The sequence below is a fragment of the Euphorbia lathyris genome, chromosome 1 (assembly GCF_963576675.1).
Source record: "Euphorbia lathyris chromosome 1, ddEupLath1.1, whole genome shotgun sequence".
NCBI lineage: Eukaryota > Viridiplantae > Streptophyta > Magnoliopsida > Malpighiales > Euphorbiaceae > Euphorbia > Euphorbia lathyris.
Genome location: NC_088910.1, coordinates 88,058,386 through 88,072,005, shown reverse-complemented (window position 1 = coordinate 88,072,005; position 13,620 = coordinate 88,058,386). Strand labels below are relative to the sequence as shown.

General features: G+C 39.0%; 1 pseudogene; it reads left to right on the top strand.

Moving 5' to 3' along the window:
- Positions 1-7,214: 7,214 nt before the first annotated feature.
- LOC136218618 (UDP-glycosyltransferase 92A1-like) lies at positions 7,215-13,620 on the top strand (annotated as a pseudogene).

Here is a 13,620-nt window from a genome sequence, read left to right as displayed (position 1 = left end):
ATAGACATATAAGAAGGGGAGTGGAAATGTTTTTGATCCATTAATTCAAAAACTAATTTTTTTTAATGAAGTATTTAATCCATAAATTAATTTGAGTTAAACAGAATTAAATTGCAATTCTAACAACTTAGTACCAAAAAAAACGTTAAAAATTAATATGTGAAATTAATTCTATTAATTAGATTCATTAAACTCAACATTTTCAGAAATTGAAAAGACTCAAATATAATAACATTTTTCAACAACTTGTCCTATAATCATGTTTCATTATATGTTCGTTCTCCTAACAATTATAGATAGAGACAATATTAACTTGTGTTATAGATTGGAGTTAATAATTAAAGAAATATTAGGAGACAAATTATCATTTTCAAATACTATATCAAGTTCATCCTTAAAAATTTGAAAAATAGATAATCATTAAGGGTACGTTTGGTAAGACGTAATGGACTTCGTAATGGAATGCCCATTACATCAAAAGCCCATTACTATGTTTGGATGCACTCTATAATTTTATTGGAATGTAATGGGAATTCCATGACTTTAATTTTCTTCAATAAGTTTTGTAATGAGGATTACCAAAAAAATCAATAGGAATTCCCATTACATTCCAATATGTATTCCTAATTCCTTCAATCTAACATTTTCATTTCCTCCATTTTTTACATCACATTATTATTAATTTTTTATTATTACTATTGTTATATATATTTATAAGAGTAAATAGAAATTTATGATTATACATAGCAAAACAAACATGATAATTAGGGGTGTGCATCGGTTCGGTTTAAACTGCATACCGAACTGAGTGAATTCAGTTTTTCGGTTCGGTTTTTTTAACAATTCAGTTCGACATCGATTTTAATTTTAAGTTTACTTCGGTATTCGATTCGGTTCGTTTAGGTTTGACAGAAAATGTAAAAAAAACGAACCGCACTGAATTACACATATTTTACATTTATATAGTGATTTTTATTTGTTATTTGTTATTTTTAACTTAATTCGGTTTGTTCGGTTTAAACCGAACCGAACCGCATATTTCGATTCGGTTTTAATTCGGTTTTACCTATTACTCGGTTCGGTGTCGGTATGAATTATTTTGATCATTTTGGTATTCAGTTTTTTCGGCTCGGTTCGGTTTTGCACCGATGCACACCCCTAATGATAATGTAATGGTAATTACATTACATCAATTGTAAAATTTTACTAACCAAATATGGTAATGTAATGGTTATTCCATTCCATTACATTACAACATTGATTACATTACAATCTTGATTACATTACATTGCATTACAGCGTACCAAACACACCCTAAGAACTTACCAAATTAACATTGAAACCCAACTCTTCATAGCTAAATGAACATTCAAATATACAGATTAAAAATACTTATGGATAATGAACATTCAAATATACAAATTTACCCTTTACATATGGATAATTTGCAGACTTAGTTCTTATATTTGTTCCAAATTATTCATTTTTCGGGTAAATAATCACGTTATTAATTTTTGACAAAATGCATGTGTTTGTAAATTGCTTGAGCTTTTATATTATATAGATCAAATACAATAGATACAACAATACAAACAACAATTTACTGTCCATTTTCCCATGTCAATTCTGAAGATTCTCACATGACATGAAGACTTCTAATTAGGAGAATAAAAACCTTCGAAATCTTCAAAAAGAGTTAATGTGAATGCAAGAAAAATCTTTTAATGGGCTAAACACTATCTCACTATCTCACAATAAAATTTGAATATTTTAGTCTGCTATTTAACATTACCAGAGAATATGAATTCTTTTTTTTGGTGACCTAGAGGGCAAAAGCCCAAGAACAGAAAAGAAACAAAGAAGGAGAAAGGAGCAGACTACACAACACGGCTCAGAGTAGTTCCCATCTGATCAGCAAAAAGGATGTTCCGAAGGTCTACAGGAGGCACATCAAACTCATGATGACCCAAGGTGTGATTCCCTGAAAAGTTCGCCAACCAGTCGGCAGCCCGATTCCCTTTCCTGTAAGTGTGGGTAAACAAGAGGACCCAATTCCTATCACGTAACTCATGACACTTGGAGATAAACCAATAGTAAGGATGATAGTGTTGTATATCCCCTGTCATAAAGCCCAAAACAACTCTAGAGTCAAGCTCCACCACGAGCCGATGAAAACCTCTCTTCCAAGCTGACTGAAGGCCAAAGTATAGCCCCCAGAGTTCAGCAACAGTCACAGTACATATGCCTATGTTCACAGAGAAACCTGCAATCCACATACCCCTTTCATCACGAATAATACCTCCAGCATAGGCTCTGCCCGGGTTCCCTTTGCTTCAGTTTGACCCATCCAGATTCCAGAGGGGTCCAACTCACCCAAATAACATCTCTTGGCAAATTCAGATTAGTACCACCCTGAAGAAAAGCATCTCTACATTCCCTTGTCTTCTCTAAAATAAAGGACACCCTGTCTCGGCTACAAACTTTGCCATTAAAGATAAACTCATTTCGCCATTTCCAGATCCACCAGACTGAGACGGAGAAGATCACAGGCCAATCAAGGTTCTTGAAAACAAAGTGAGCTTGGAGATTCCCATCTAACCAGTGATTCCAATCCAGAGAAGGGACTAACCTGTGCCAAATGGATCTTGCGTTGCGACAATCACGAAGAACGTGCAAGACCGTTTCTTCCTCACCATAAACAGCACAATCAGTAGAGACACTGAGGTGTCGGGCCACGCGAAGCGAATTACACATTATTCTTTTATGTCTCGTCAGCCAGAGAAAAACACGAATTCTTTCCGGTACCTTTCCAAATCAAGGAACAGATTTTTTCATGAACACTAGGAGCGCTCGAGGTCAACAGAGTGTAGCTTGAGCTAACCGTATAGGAACCCAATGCTGAGGCCGTCCAATACCACCCGTCCCTTTCACTATTATCCGGAAATAAAATGAAAGAGGCAAGACGAAACAACACATTCTGAGGGAGCAATGGAGATAGCACCTCCCACTTCCACCCGCCGGAAGCCAAACAAAGATCTGAAACGCTGCTTTGGGTGTCCACACTTGCAACGTTACGGCCTATATACTGAAACAAAGGCTCCTCCCCACACCAACGATCAGGCCAAAAGTTAGTGCTATCCCCATTGGTCACCATTTTTCCCAAACCACTTCGGAGGACAACATTACCCTTCACGATTCCCCTCCAAGTTGCGGAGGAGTTGCTCGGACACCAGAACATATTAGGGCTCGGGCACTGCCCCCCATATTTCTCTTTAAAAATCTTGACCCAGTGAGCATCTTTCTCCATTAACAGTCTCTAACCAATTTTCGCTATAAAAGCAAGGTTCAACTCCCTAACCTGTTTAATCCCAAGACCACCCTCAGATTTAGGACGACACGTTGTAGCCCAGTTCACATGATGTATGCGTTTAGAGGAGTCAGTGGAACCCTAAAGGAAGTTTCTATTATAAGCCTCGAGCTTGTTATAGATAGAAGAGGGGAGAACTGCAGTCTGCATGGCATAACTAGGGATCGAAGAGGTGACTGAGCGGATCAATGTAATTCGAACAGCCGTAGAGAGACATTTGGCTTTCCATCCTACAAGTTTTTCTTGTACTTTGTCGACCACATACTTGAAAGTATTTGTGGAGACCTGGCCATGGATTATGGGCATGCCGAGATACCTTCCAAGATCCTCTGATTTAGCAAACCCGAGGATGTCACACACCCCTCTACTAAGCTCTTTCGACACATTCTCAGAAAAGGATATTCTGGACTTTACATTGCTGACTTTTTTATCGGAGCTGGCGCAGAAGTCATGGAGGATGCTCCTAATTACACATGCCTGCTCCACTGAGGCTGCTGACATCAACACAATATCATCCGCAAAGAATAAGTGGGAGAGGGGGTCCCTCTTTTGGTGAGGAGGATAGGCTTCCAAACATTACTATTCATAGCATCATTAATCAGATGGCTCAAACGCTCCAAGCAAAGAACAAAAAGGTAAGGGGATAGTGGATCACCTTGGCGAAGGCCCCTGGAAGGTTTGAATTCTTTCAATTTCTCTCCATTCCAAAGATTTCTTATGGTTGCACTCGAAACACAATTCATGATGAGGGTAACAAACCTGCAGGGGAGGCCTAAAAAGAAAAGAGTATCTTGCAGAAAATGCCAACTCACATTGTCATATGCTTTCTCCAGGTCAAGTTTCATAAGCATGCAACCTGACTTCCGTTTTCTATACCTCATAGAATGGATGACTTCTTGGACTATAAGAATATTGTCTAAAATCTAGCGACCCGGGACAAAGCTGCTCTGAGTGGGGCTGACCACATACCGAAGAAGAGGCTTTAACCTATTGACAATGCACTTGGTAATCGTTTTGTATAAAACATTACAAATGCTAATCAGTCGGAATTGAGTCAAATTTTCAGGATTGGGGAGTTTGGGAATCAGCATGATCAAGGTGCGATTCCAACTGTCGCCCAAAATTCTAGAGTTGAGAGCTTGAGTAACCGCAGAACAAACCTGATTGCCCACTGTTCCCCACATCTTCTGGTAGAACACTGCATGGAAACCATCTGGACCCGGGGCTTTATAGGGATCCATACTAAATATAACACTTCGTACTTCATCAGGCCAAAACACTCCCTCAAGAGAAGCTGAGATAGTAGGGTCCTAAGGAGGAAAACTGGTAGAAGTAGTCAAATGTGGTCTTGAAAAATTCTCTTCCAAGTTCAGAGTAGTAAAAAAGGAAGTAACCAAACCTTTGATGACTGCGTTGTCCCAAATCCAAATGTCATGTTCATCTTTCAAACCCTCGATCTTGTTTTGATGACGACGGATAAGAATGGAGGTGTGAAAGAAGGTCGTGTTTTTGTCACCAAACTGAATCCACTTGACTCGGGATTTCTGGAACCAGAGGATTTCCTCACGTTGCAAAATCTCATTTAGTTCGTTGATCAACTTCCTCTCGATCTTCAAAAGGCCTCTTGTCACTCTATGGCTAATGCAGTGTTGAACCCCCTCAATTCTCTTAGTTAAAGTCCTTTTCTACTGAAAAACGTTGCCGAAGACACTACTGTTCCAATTCTGCATCAAGGGTGTGATGGACTGAAGGTTGTCAGAGATTTTCTTATCAGTTTCCCAGTTGTTATCAACAAAGGGTATGAACTCTGGATGTTGCAACCAAGCAGCTTGAAACCGAAAAAGGCTTAGCAATTGGGGGGCCCTTCATCAGAAGTAAGTCAATAAGAATAGGACAGTGGTCTGATTTGTTACAGATGAGGTGACGAACCACGGCTTCCGAGAAAAGATGACGCCAATCGAGATTAGCTAAAGCCCGATCGAGACAACAAGCAACCCTAGTCCTTGGAGTAGTGCCCCTGAACCAGGTGAAAGAGGGACCAACAAAGTCTAGATCAACAAAACACAGCTTATTAATCTAGTCGGTGAAGAAGATACACCTACCCAAGGTGCGAATAGAGCCTCCTTTTTTCTCTGTCGGAGACTTTATACAGTTAAAGTCACCTGCTAAAAGCCAAAGACCACTGATGGAATTTTGGAGAGTACAGATATCATTCAGAAAGATTCTCTTATTGCAAAACTGAAGGTGGACATACACTGCAGTAAACAGGAAGCTCTACGCATGAAGAGATCTGTCCATAAAGCTAACCTGGCAATGAAAAAAATGAAAGTTCTTTTCTACCACACAAACATTAATCTTATCAGAATGCCAGAACAACCATATCCCCCCACTGAAACCATCAGCCTCAATACAAACAACATTTGAAAAATTAAGTGTCTTACAAAGCTTGTCCGCACAGGAACTCGGCAGTCGAATCTCTAGCAGTACAAGAATCATATGATCATGGAGATACAACAAGTGACGAAGAGTCCGGTGAAACTCATTACCACCGGCTCCAAAGCAATTCCATGTAATAATCATTAACAAAAGAGCAAGAAATAACAAACCGGGATGGGCGTGCTAAACATCTCCACTACTGGCAGGCCTCACATTTGAGACGTTATCCATATTTGCATCAACTTCAGTCAACGGTTTCGCCTTATCATCACTTGCATGAATGCGCTTGGAGCGATTGACACTGAATTTAAATTCAACAGAATTTTCCTTACCAAGCGTCTGATCCTCATCCATTTTATCCAATAAATTATCCATCAAACCCATAAATGTATTTTGGATAGGAACCGTGGAGGTTGGACCGAAAGTGTTGTTGGTGTGCTGATTATCAAGAGCCTCACCACGTTGATTGTATTTGAAGCTTCCTCGTCCTCTATTGGAGCTAGAGGAGCCCCGACGAGGGAGGAAGTCAGCTGCTGGTACCTAAGAGAAAGGCTTTGCAGCAACACCATTAGGGGTGGTCTTCTCTACCTGCAAGGTGCTAACAACAGGATTATTGTGATCCGTTTGATTCCACGTGGGCGGGTGTTTAGGACGGGGAGTGTATTTCCTACGGGGAACCATCATCCATGGTCCATAGTTCGGGGTTGTCTCAAGCGGCACAGGGGCATTAGCCACATTGCCAAGAGTGCTTTCATTAGCATCCAAAGTTTGCATCACAACGTCTCCAGAATTTTCCACAGGGGTGGCGAGTTCAGGGCTAATGGCACTAGGATGGAGACAAGATTCTTTCGCATGTCCATAGTGACAACAGTTCATGCAGGCAATATGCAAACCCTCATATTCAACCCGGTATTCCTTCTTATTCAGACAGAATTGAGCAATGAGAGGCTTGTGGAGATCAATTTCCACACAGACACGTGCGAAATGGCCACGAGTTGCCTGTCTTGTGTTCTTATAAACCTTTACTGCCTTTCCCAAAGAGTTACTTACTAGCATCAAGCAATTCCCATCATAGTACTGAAGTGGAAGATGTAGACAGCGAGCCCAGACTAGAGTTGATTCAATTGCAGCTTCAGTAGGAACAAAATCTGGGGACCAAATATGAATAGTCAAATAATGCCCTTGAATTATCCAGGGACCTTCCCCGATCACACGATCTCTGTCAGACAGAGATGAAAATTGCGCTACATGGAAACCAAACCCAATATCCATTAATTTATTTTTCCCTTTTAGTTTCCATACCTCAAGAACTCTGTTTTGCAGAGCAATGAAACCAACATTCTTACCCAACACCTTGATGATAATTGCATCTTTCCAATTTTCTGACTAGTGTTTAACAAGGCTTGGAGCAATGGTAATTTCAGGTCGCAGGGGGTTTGTGAAATCGATCGATGCTAATCCTTCCTCTCTCAAATCAACAGTTGTTCTGATTGTAGGTTCATGTTGGTTGCCGATTACGGAATCGACATAGGATCTTGGAGAGGTTTGGGTAGGAGACTCGGAGGCGCCACCGTCTAGCGGTTTCTGGGGCGGTGGTGCTGGTATTGTGCAGCCGTGGGGATCGGCGGCAACCATCGGGTTGAGCTTCCCCCTTTGAACCGGTGTCAAGCGGCGCTGCTGTATAAGGGAGAAGACGAAGTCACTGTAGCAAAAAAGAAAACGAAACTACTGTTCATAGAAGACCTAGAGAGGTAATTTATAGTGACAAGTAGGGGTGAGCATGGTCCGATTCGGTCTAAAAACCGAACCAAACCGAATTGGACCAAACCAAATTACCTCTATTTTTTAAGACCAAACCAAAACAAATTATAATTCGATTTGGTCTGGATCGAACCAAATTATTTCGGTACAGTCCGGTTTGGTTCATGTTTGGACCAAACAAAGCACTAGAGACCTACAACTACTTGCACCTTCACTAACTAAACAATTATATAAAGAAAATAATCATATAATTACTTTTTCTTTGATATATATAATTAGTTGAGAGAGAGAAAACATGTTTAATTGTTTTTTCTTTTCTATATTTAATTAGTTAATTAATTTAAAACCTTAAAATTGAGAGTAGTACATATTGTATTTCGGTCTGATTTTATTCGGTTTTGGACCGGACCAAACCGAAAACCAAACTAGCTTAAAAATTAGGACCGAATCAAACTAAAATATAATTCGGTCCGGTTTGGTTTGATTTTTTCGGTCCGGTCTTTGGATTTTTGGTTCGGTTCTGCTTACCCCTAGTGACAAGGACAACTTAAAGGTGTGCAAATCTAGAGAGTATGAATTCTAAATGCATTGAATTAGGATATAAATATAAGAGGCAAAATTATACATCCTTTTCAAATTATGGTTTATGATCAATTTAGTGTCAAACTATGCAAATCTTATAAAGTTTTTCTAATTCAAAGATAAATAAATATTCTCGTGACATTTAGTTTTTTCATATTTCTTTAACATTTGATATTAGAAAAATAATAATAAAAAATAAAAACTAAATGAAGAAGAAAAAATAAAACCTGGACGCGGGAATCGAATAACAAAAATATGGACATTTATAAAAGATTAAGGCTATAAACTGTTAGCCCCTTTAGCACAGCAACAGTCCGTGAAAAAGATTAAGATAAAACATTTGTTTAAAAGATTGGATGGATCCTGGTAGTAGCTAATCATACCAATATGCCACAAAATCCCTTAAAGTTGTGGAGAATAATCGCTACATGAGAGCATCAGTCACCGTTGTGGTCTAGAAAGCCCTAAGGAAAATTTTGACATGTAGAGTAGGGTCAACCATACCATTGTAATCCTTGAGGATTGGGTATTTGAATCCCTGTGGTATGGTCCGCACTGAGAGGCCTAATTTCTATGCCGAAAGGAACATCCCCTTCGAAAGTCTCTTGCCTCTTGGAATTTAATCCCTCATCCTTCATTGTCTACCGAAGCTCTTTGCAGAAGAGATTATAAACCTCATCCTTCAAAGAGTTTGATTATTCCTTCTTTGGCTCTAGCTTGTATCACCGATTTCTTTGATCTGGAGATTTATAAACCTTCGGCTTCTTCTTGTGTGCTTCGTAGCGGCGAATCAAGGATTCAACTGAAGGCGAACGATAATGCCTTCGATATGGAAGACTAGCATGTTTCTCCCTAGATCTCTGTCATGCTACCTTTGGTTGAGACTCCTTAGAAAATCCTCTTTTCTTAGGACATATTTGGTTGTCGTGATGTCCCGTTGAACAAGCTGTTGAACTATTTCTATCTCCATATCTACTAGCTTCCCTAGCCTCATCAAGCTCTATTCACATTACCTCCATCTACGTCGCATGCTCTGTTCTAAGAACATTCATACATTCTTGAACATATCCAATATTGTATATTAATTGCTTTGTTAGGCCATTCATAAACCTACGTTATTCGTGGTCTAACGATCCCAAACAAGGGTCTATCATTTGATATACGCTTGGACAAACAAGTAATAATGGTAAAGGATTATTGCTTGAATCAACGAGGTCGTTATTAGGTACAACCGAAGTACTTAGAGCATCGCCATCTTGTTGAATAATCAGTTGCACCGCAAAACTGAGTAGATTAGTCATTTTTACGAAGATCGTCCACCTTCACCGCACCAAATGATGTTTTCAATAATGAACACACTTTTCGATCACGTCTTCTGATCACCTGAACCAATAACAAACAGTCAGTGAGGGTCCAGATTTCGATGTCCCCTCTCTGATGCTTAAGTCCGCAAAGTACTTGAGACTAGACCTGTTCAAAAGCCCATTGGCCCGCCCAGTCCGTCCAAGCCCGCTCTTCAAAGACTGGGATTGGATGTATATATTTTGTAATAGGCCCGACCGGTCCAAGCCCGCTTAGGCCCGAATACAGAGTAGGTTGGGTTTGGGATTTGTCTCAAAACCCAGGCCCAACCTAGCCCGGTCCGAAATTTTAATAATAACTTTAATTTTATAAATTTTAAAGTTTAATAAACTTTATATTCCAAAGATAAAAATTTTAAATTTCTTCAACATCAAATTTTCCAAACCATATATTTTTTAGAATTGGTAAACATATACATATTTTTGTTACTGTTTTATTTATTACTATCAAATGAGTATTTTTTTATTTAGAATTGCGTTAATTGATTTTTATTGAAATAATCCTCGGGTAAATTACATAAGTGGTGTACAACCTTTACCTGTTTTCACACTTTGGTGTACAACCTTTAATTTTGCACACTAAAGTGTACAAACTTTAGGTGACCTCTCACTAAAGTATACAGCCGGTAATTGTGACCGGTCAACCCAAAGTCAACGTGCCACATCATCATTTTCATCCTACCCATTATAAAAAGTGGGACCCACTCCTTATGAAATTATAAAAATACAATTTACGCTTATATAATTACTAAAATGCCATTGTCTTCTACCTTCCTCCAATTTTTCTCCATCTTTCTTTTTCCTTTTTTCTCTAAATTTTCTCTCTCTAACTCCTCTCTCTAAATCTCTCTCACTCCTCTCTGTCTTGGATCATCACAACCTGAAATTTATTACCATTGATAAAAAAACGAAATGGTTGGTAAAACGAAGTTTATTACTTTTAATCACCTCACAGGAGATATGAGCAGCACATGTTTTCCATCACTCCTAATTACATAAACAAAAATGGAAAAGCCATCTACTTTTATACTCTATCTCTTCACCATTGCCATTTTATCCACCATTGCACAAGCTTCAGTTCCTCCTTCTGCTACTTTCAAATATATAAACCAAGGCGAATTCCGAGAATACATCATTGAGTATGGCGGTAATTATCGAGTTTTATCCCCGTTCAACCAGCCATTCCAACTCTGCAAGTTCAGAAAATGAGATCCCTAACCCAAATTCTCTTCAATTTTGCTTCGATTTCACTTATATTGTGAAACCCAAAATCGTCGATTTCACTTCGAGGCCGGATTTCCAAAGTTCGAAATCGATTTTGGCTGCACACTCACCAGAGAAAGTCGACTATAATAGTAAGGGTGCAAGACGGAAAGAATGGCTTTGAAAGTTCTTGTTGTTCTCTGATTCCAGTGCTACTTCCGATTTTCACCGCCAATCGTCCATCCCCGATCTCCATTACATGAAGAGAGTTAATAAATGAGTTTTGGAATTCAATTTCAAAGTCCCTTTAGAGAGAGATAGGACTTAGAGAGAGAAAGGGTAAAAAGAGTGGAAGCTTTAGAGAGAGAAATTGCAAAAAGAAAATGGAGGAAGAAGAAAGGGTTTTTTTAGTAATTATATAAAGAATAAAGGGTATAAAAATAATTTTATATTAAGTGAGTCATTTTTTGAATTTTAGAGAAGTCAAAATGGTGATGTGGCGCGTTGACTTCGGGTTGACCGGACACAATTACCGGCGGTACACTTTAGTGGGAGGTCACCAAAAGGTTGTACACTTTAGTGTGTAAAATTGAAGGTTGTACACCAAAGTGTGAAAATGGATAAAGGTTGTACACCACGTATGTAATTTACCCAATAATCCTCTAAAATTTAGTTTGTTGTATTTTATTATTTATATTTATAGTTTAATTTTAATTTTTAAAAATACAAAAATATTACTTGGGTTGGGCCGGGTTGGGCTTGGGAATTAGTTCTTTTAGCTTGGCCCAGCCCGGCCCGAGCCCGATGTAAATATAGTGCGCGCTGGGTTAGGCTTGGACAAAGTAATTATGTGACAAACCCGCTTAGGCCCGGCCCAAACCCAACCCATGAACAGGTCTACTTGTCTCTACAAAATAACTTGAAAACAAGTGATAATAGAAGAATTAAATAAGAAAGGGTCTCTCTGCTAGGGCGAATTACGTCGTGAGAGTGTCGTAGTCCCTCCGAACAACTCTGTGAGGGTGTCGCCGCCTGTAGACACCGAGTCGGAGAACCTGTGACGAAAACCTGTAACAAGACGGTCGAAGCGGTTGATTCTGGAAGTTTTAAAGCAAAAAATATATAATAAAAAGACGTGAGGTCAGTAGGAGTTGCGGTCGTCGAATGGATGGCTCGCGAGTGCTCGGCAACGTGGTGCGAGCGCCTAGCGATAATCGGCGCACGCCCGACGACAGTTGGACGCACGCCCGACGTCCGCTGGGCGCGCGCCCGACAGCGCGGGGCGCACGCCCGACGTCCGTTGGGCGTGCGCGCCCGACAGATACCGATCTTAAGGTATTATCCGAGGACTAGACTCATTTTATTTTATTTAAATTATTTTTCTTTATTTATTTTTATGTTATAGTTTTTTTATTTATTTCGTCTTTTATTTATCACATTTTATTTAGGGAAAAGTACAAAAATAAACCTTGTGGTTACACCTGTTTTCGAACAACACCCATGTGGTTTAAAAGTTTGCAAAATGGTACCATGTACTTCATTCCGTTAGCAAACACATACTAAATTGACTAACGGTGTTAAAAGTCAAAGGAAAAAGAGTTAATTTGGTCCTTATATTTATTTATTTTATAAATTAACCTCCATTATTATCTAATTATTACAAATAAACCCCAAAATAAAAATTAAAAATCAAATACATCATCTTTTCCATCTCTTTAATTTCTTATTTTTATTCTTCTTTCTCTCTCTTCTTCTTTCTCTCTCTTCTCCCTTCTCTTTGTTAATTTCTCTCTCTAAAATCAATTGAATTCGAAGGTGTTTGATACTTTTCTAAAGATGGAAATTCTCTAATGGAAATTCTAATAATTACGTGGTAATGCTACCATTTATGGGTCAAGGCCATCTGATTCCTTTCCTCGACTTAGCAACAAAACTCATTCAAAAACACCATTTCATAATCACAATCGCAAATACTCCACTAAATATCAATTACCTCCTTCCACAATCTCCACTTCTTTTTCTTCATCATCATCTACCAAATTCCGATTCGTTGAGCTTCCTTTCTGCAGCACAGACCACGGCCTTCCACCGGGAATTGAAAATTCCGATAACCTCTCATCTGAAGAAGAAATCGGGAAATTTATTTTAGCATCAGCTACCCTTAAAACCCCATTTCTTCAAGCCCTAAATGATATCATTACTAAACAGGACGGCCGTCCACCTCTCTGTGTAATCTCAGATGGCTTTTTCGGATGGGCTAATGATGTTGCTCAGATTGTAGGAACTGTTAATCTCTCTTTCTCTGCTTCTGGTGCTTATGGAACTTTGGCTTATGTTTCTATTTGTCAGAATCTCCCTCATCTAAATAGTATTTCCGATGAGTTTAACGTGCCTGGATTTCCTAAACGCTGCCGTTTTCATGTAACTCAGTTGGATCAGATTTTCAGAGAAACAGATGGAACTGATCCAGGATATCGATTAATGGAGTCACTATTTTCATCTTCCTTGGAGTCTTTTGGATGGTTATGTAATACAGTTGAGGAAATTGAATCGTTGGGATTGGATTGTTTGAGGAAATATACCAATATCCCTATATGGGCAATTGGGCCTCTTCTTCCTGGAAAAAGTATGCGACGAGTAGGGAAGAAACCCGGAATTTCAATGGCGGAATGCTTAAAATGGCTTGATTTACAAAGAAAATATTCGGTTGTGTATATATCATTTGGTTCGCAGAATAACATTAATCCTTCACAGATGATGGAATTAGCAACCGGATTAGAGAAGAGTGGACGGCGGTTCATTTGGGTAATACGGGCGCCGGCGGGTTTTGATAGAAAATCTGAATTCAAACCGGAATTGTTACCTTTAGGATTCGAAGCAAACACCTTGAAATTAAAGAAAAAATGTTGA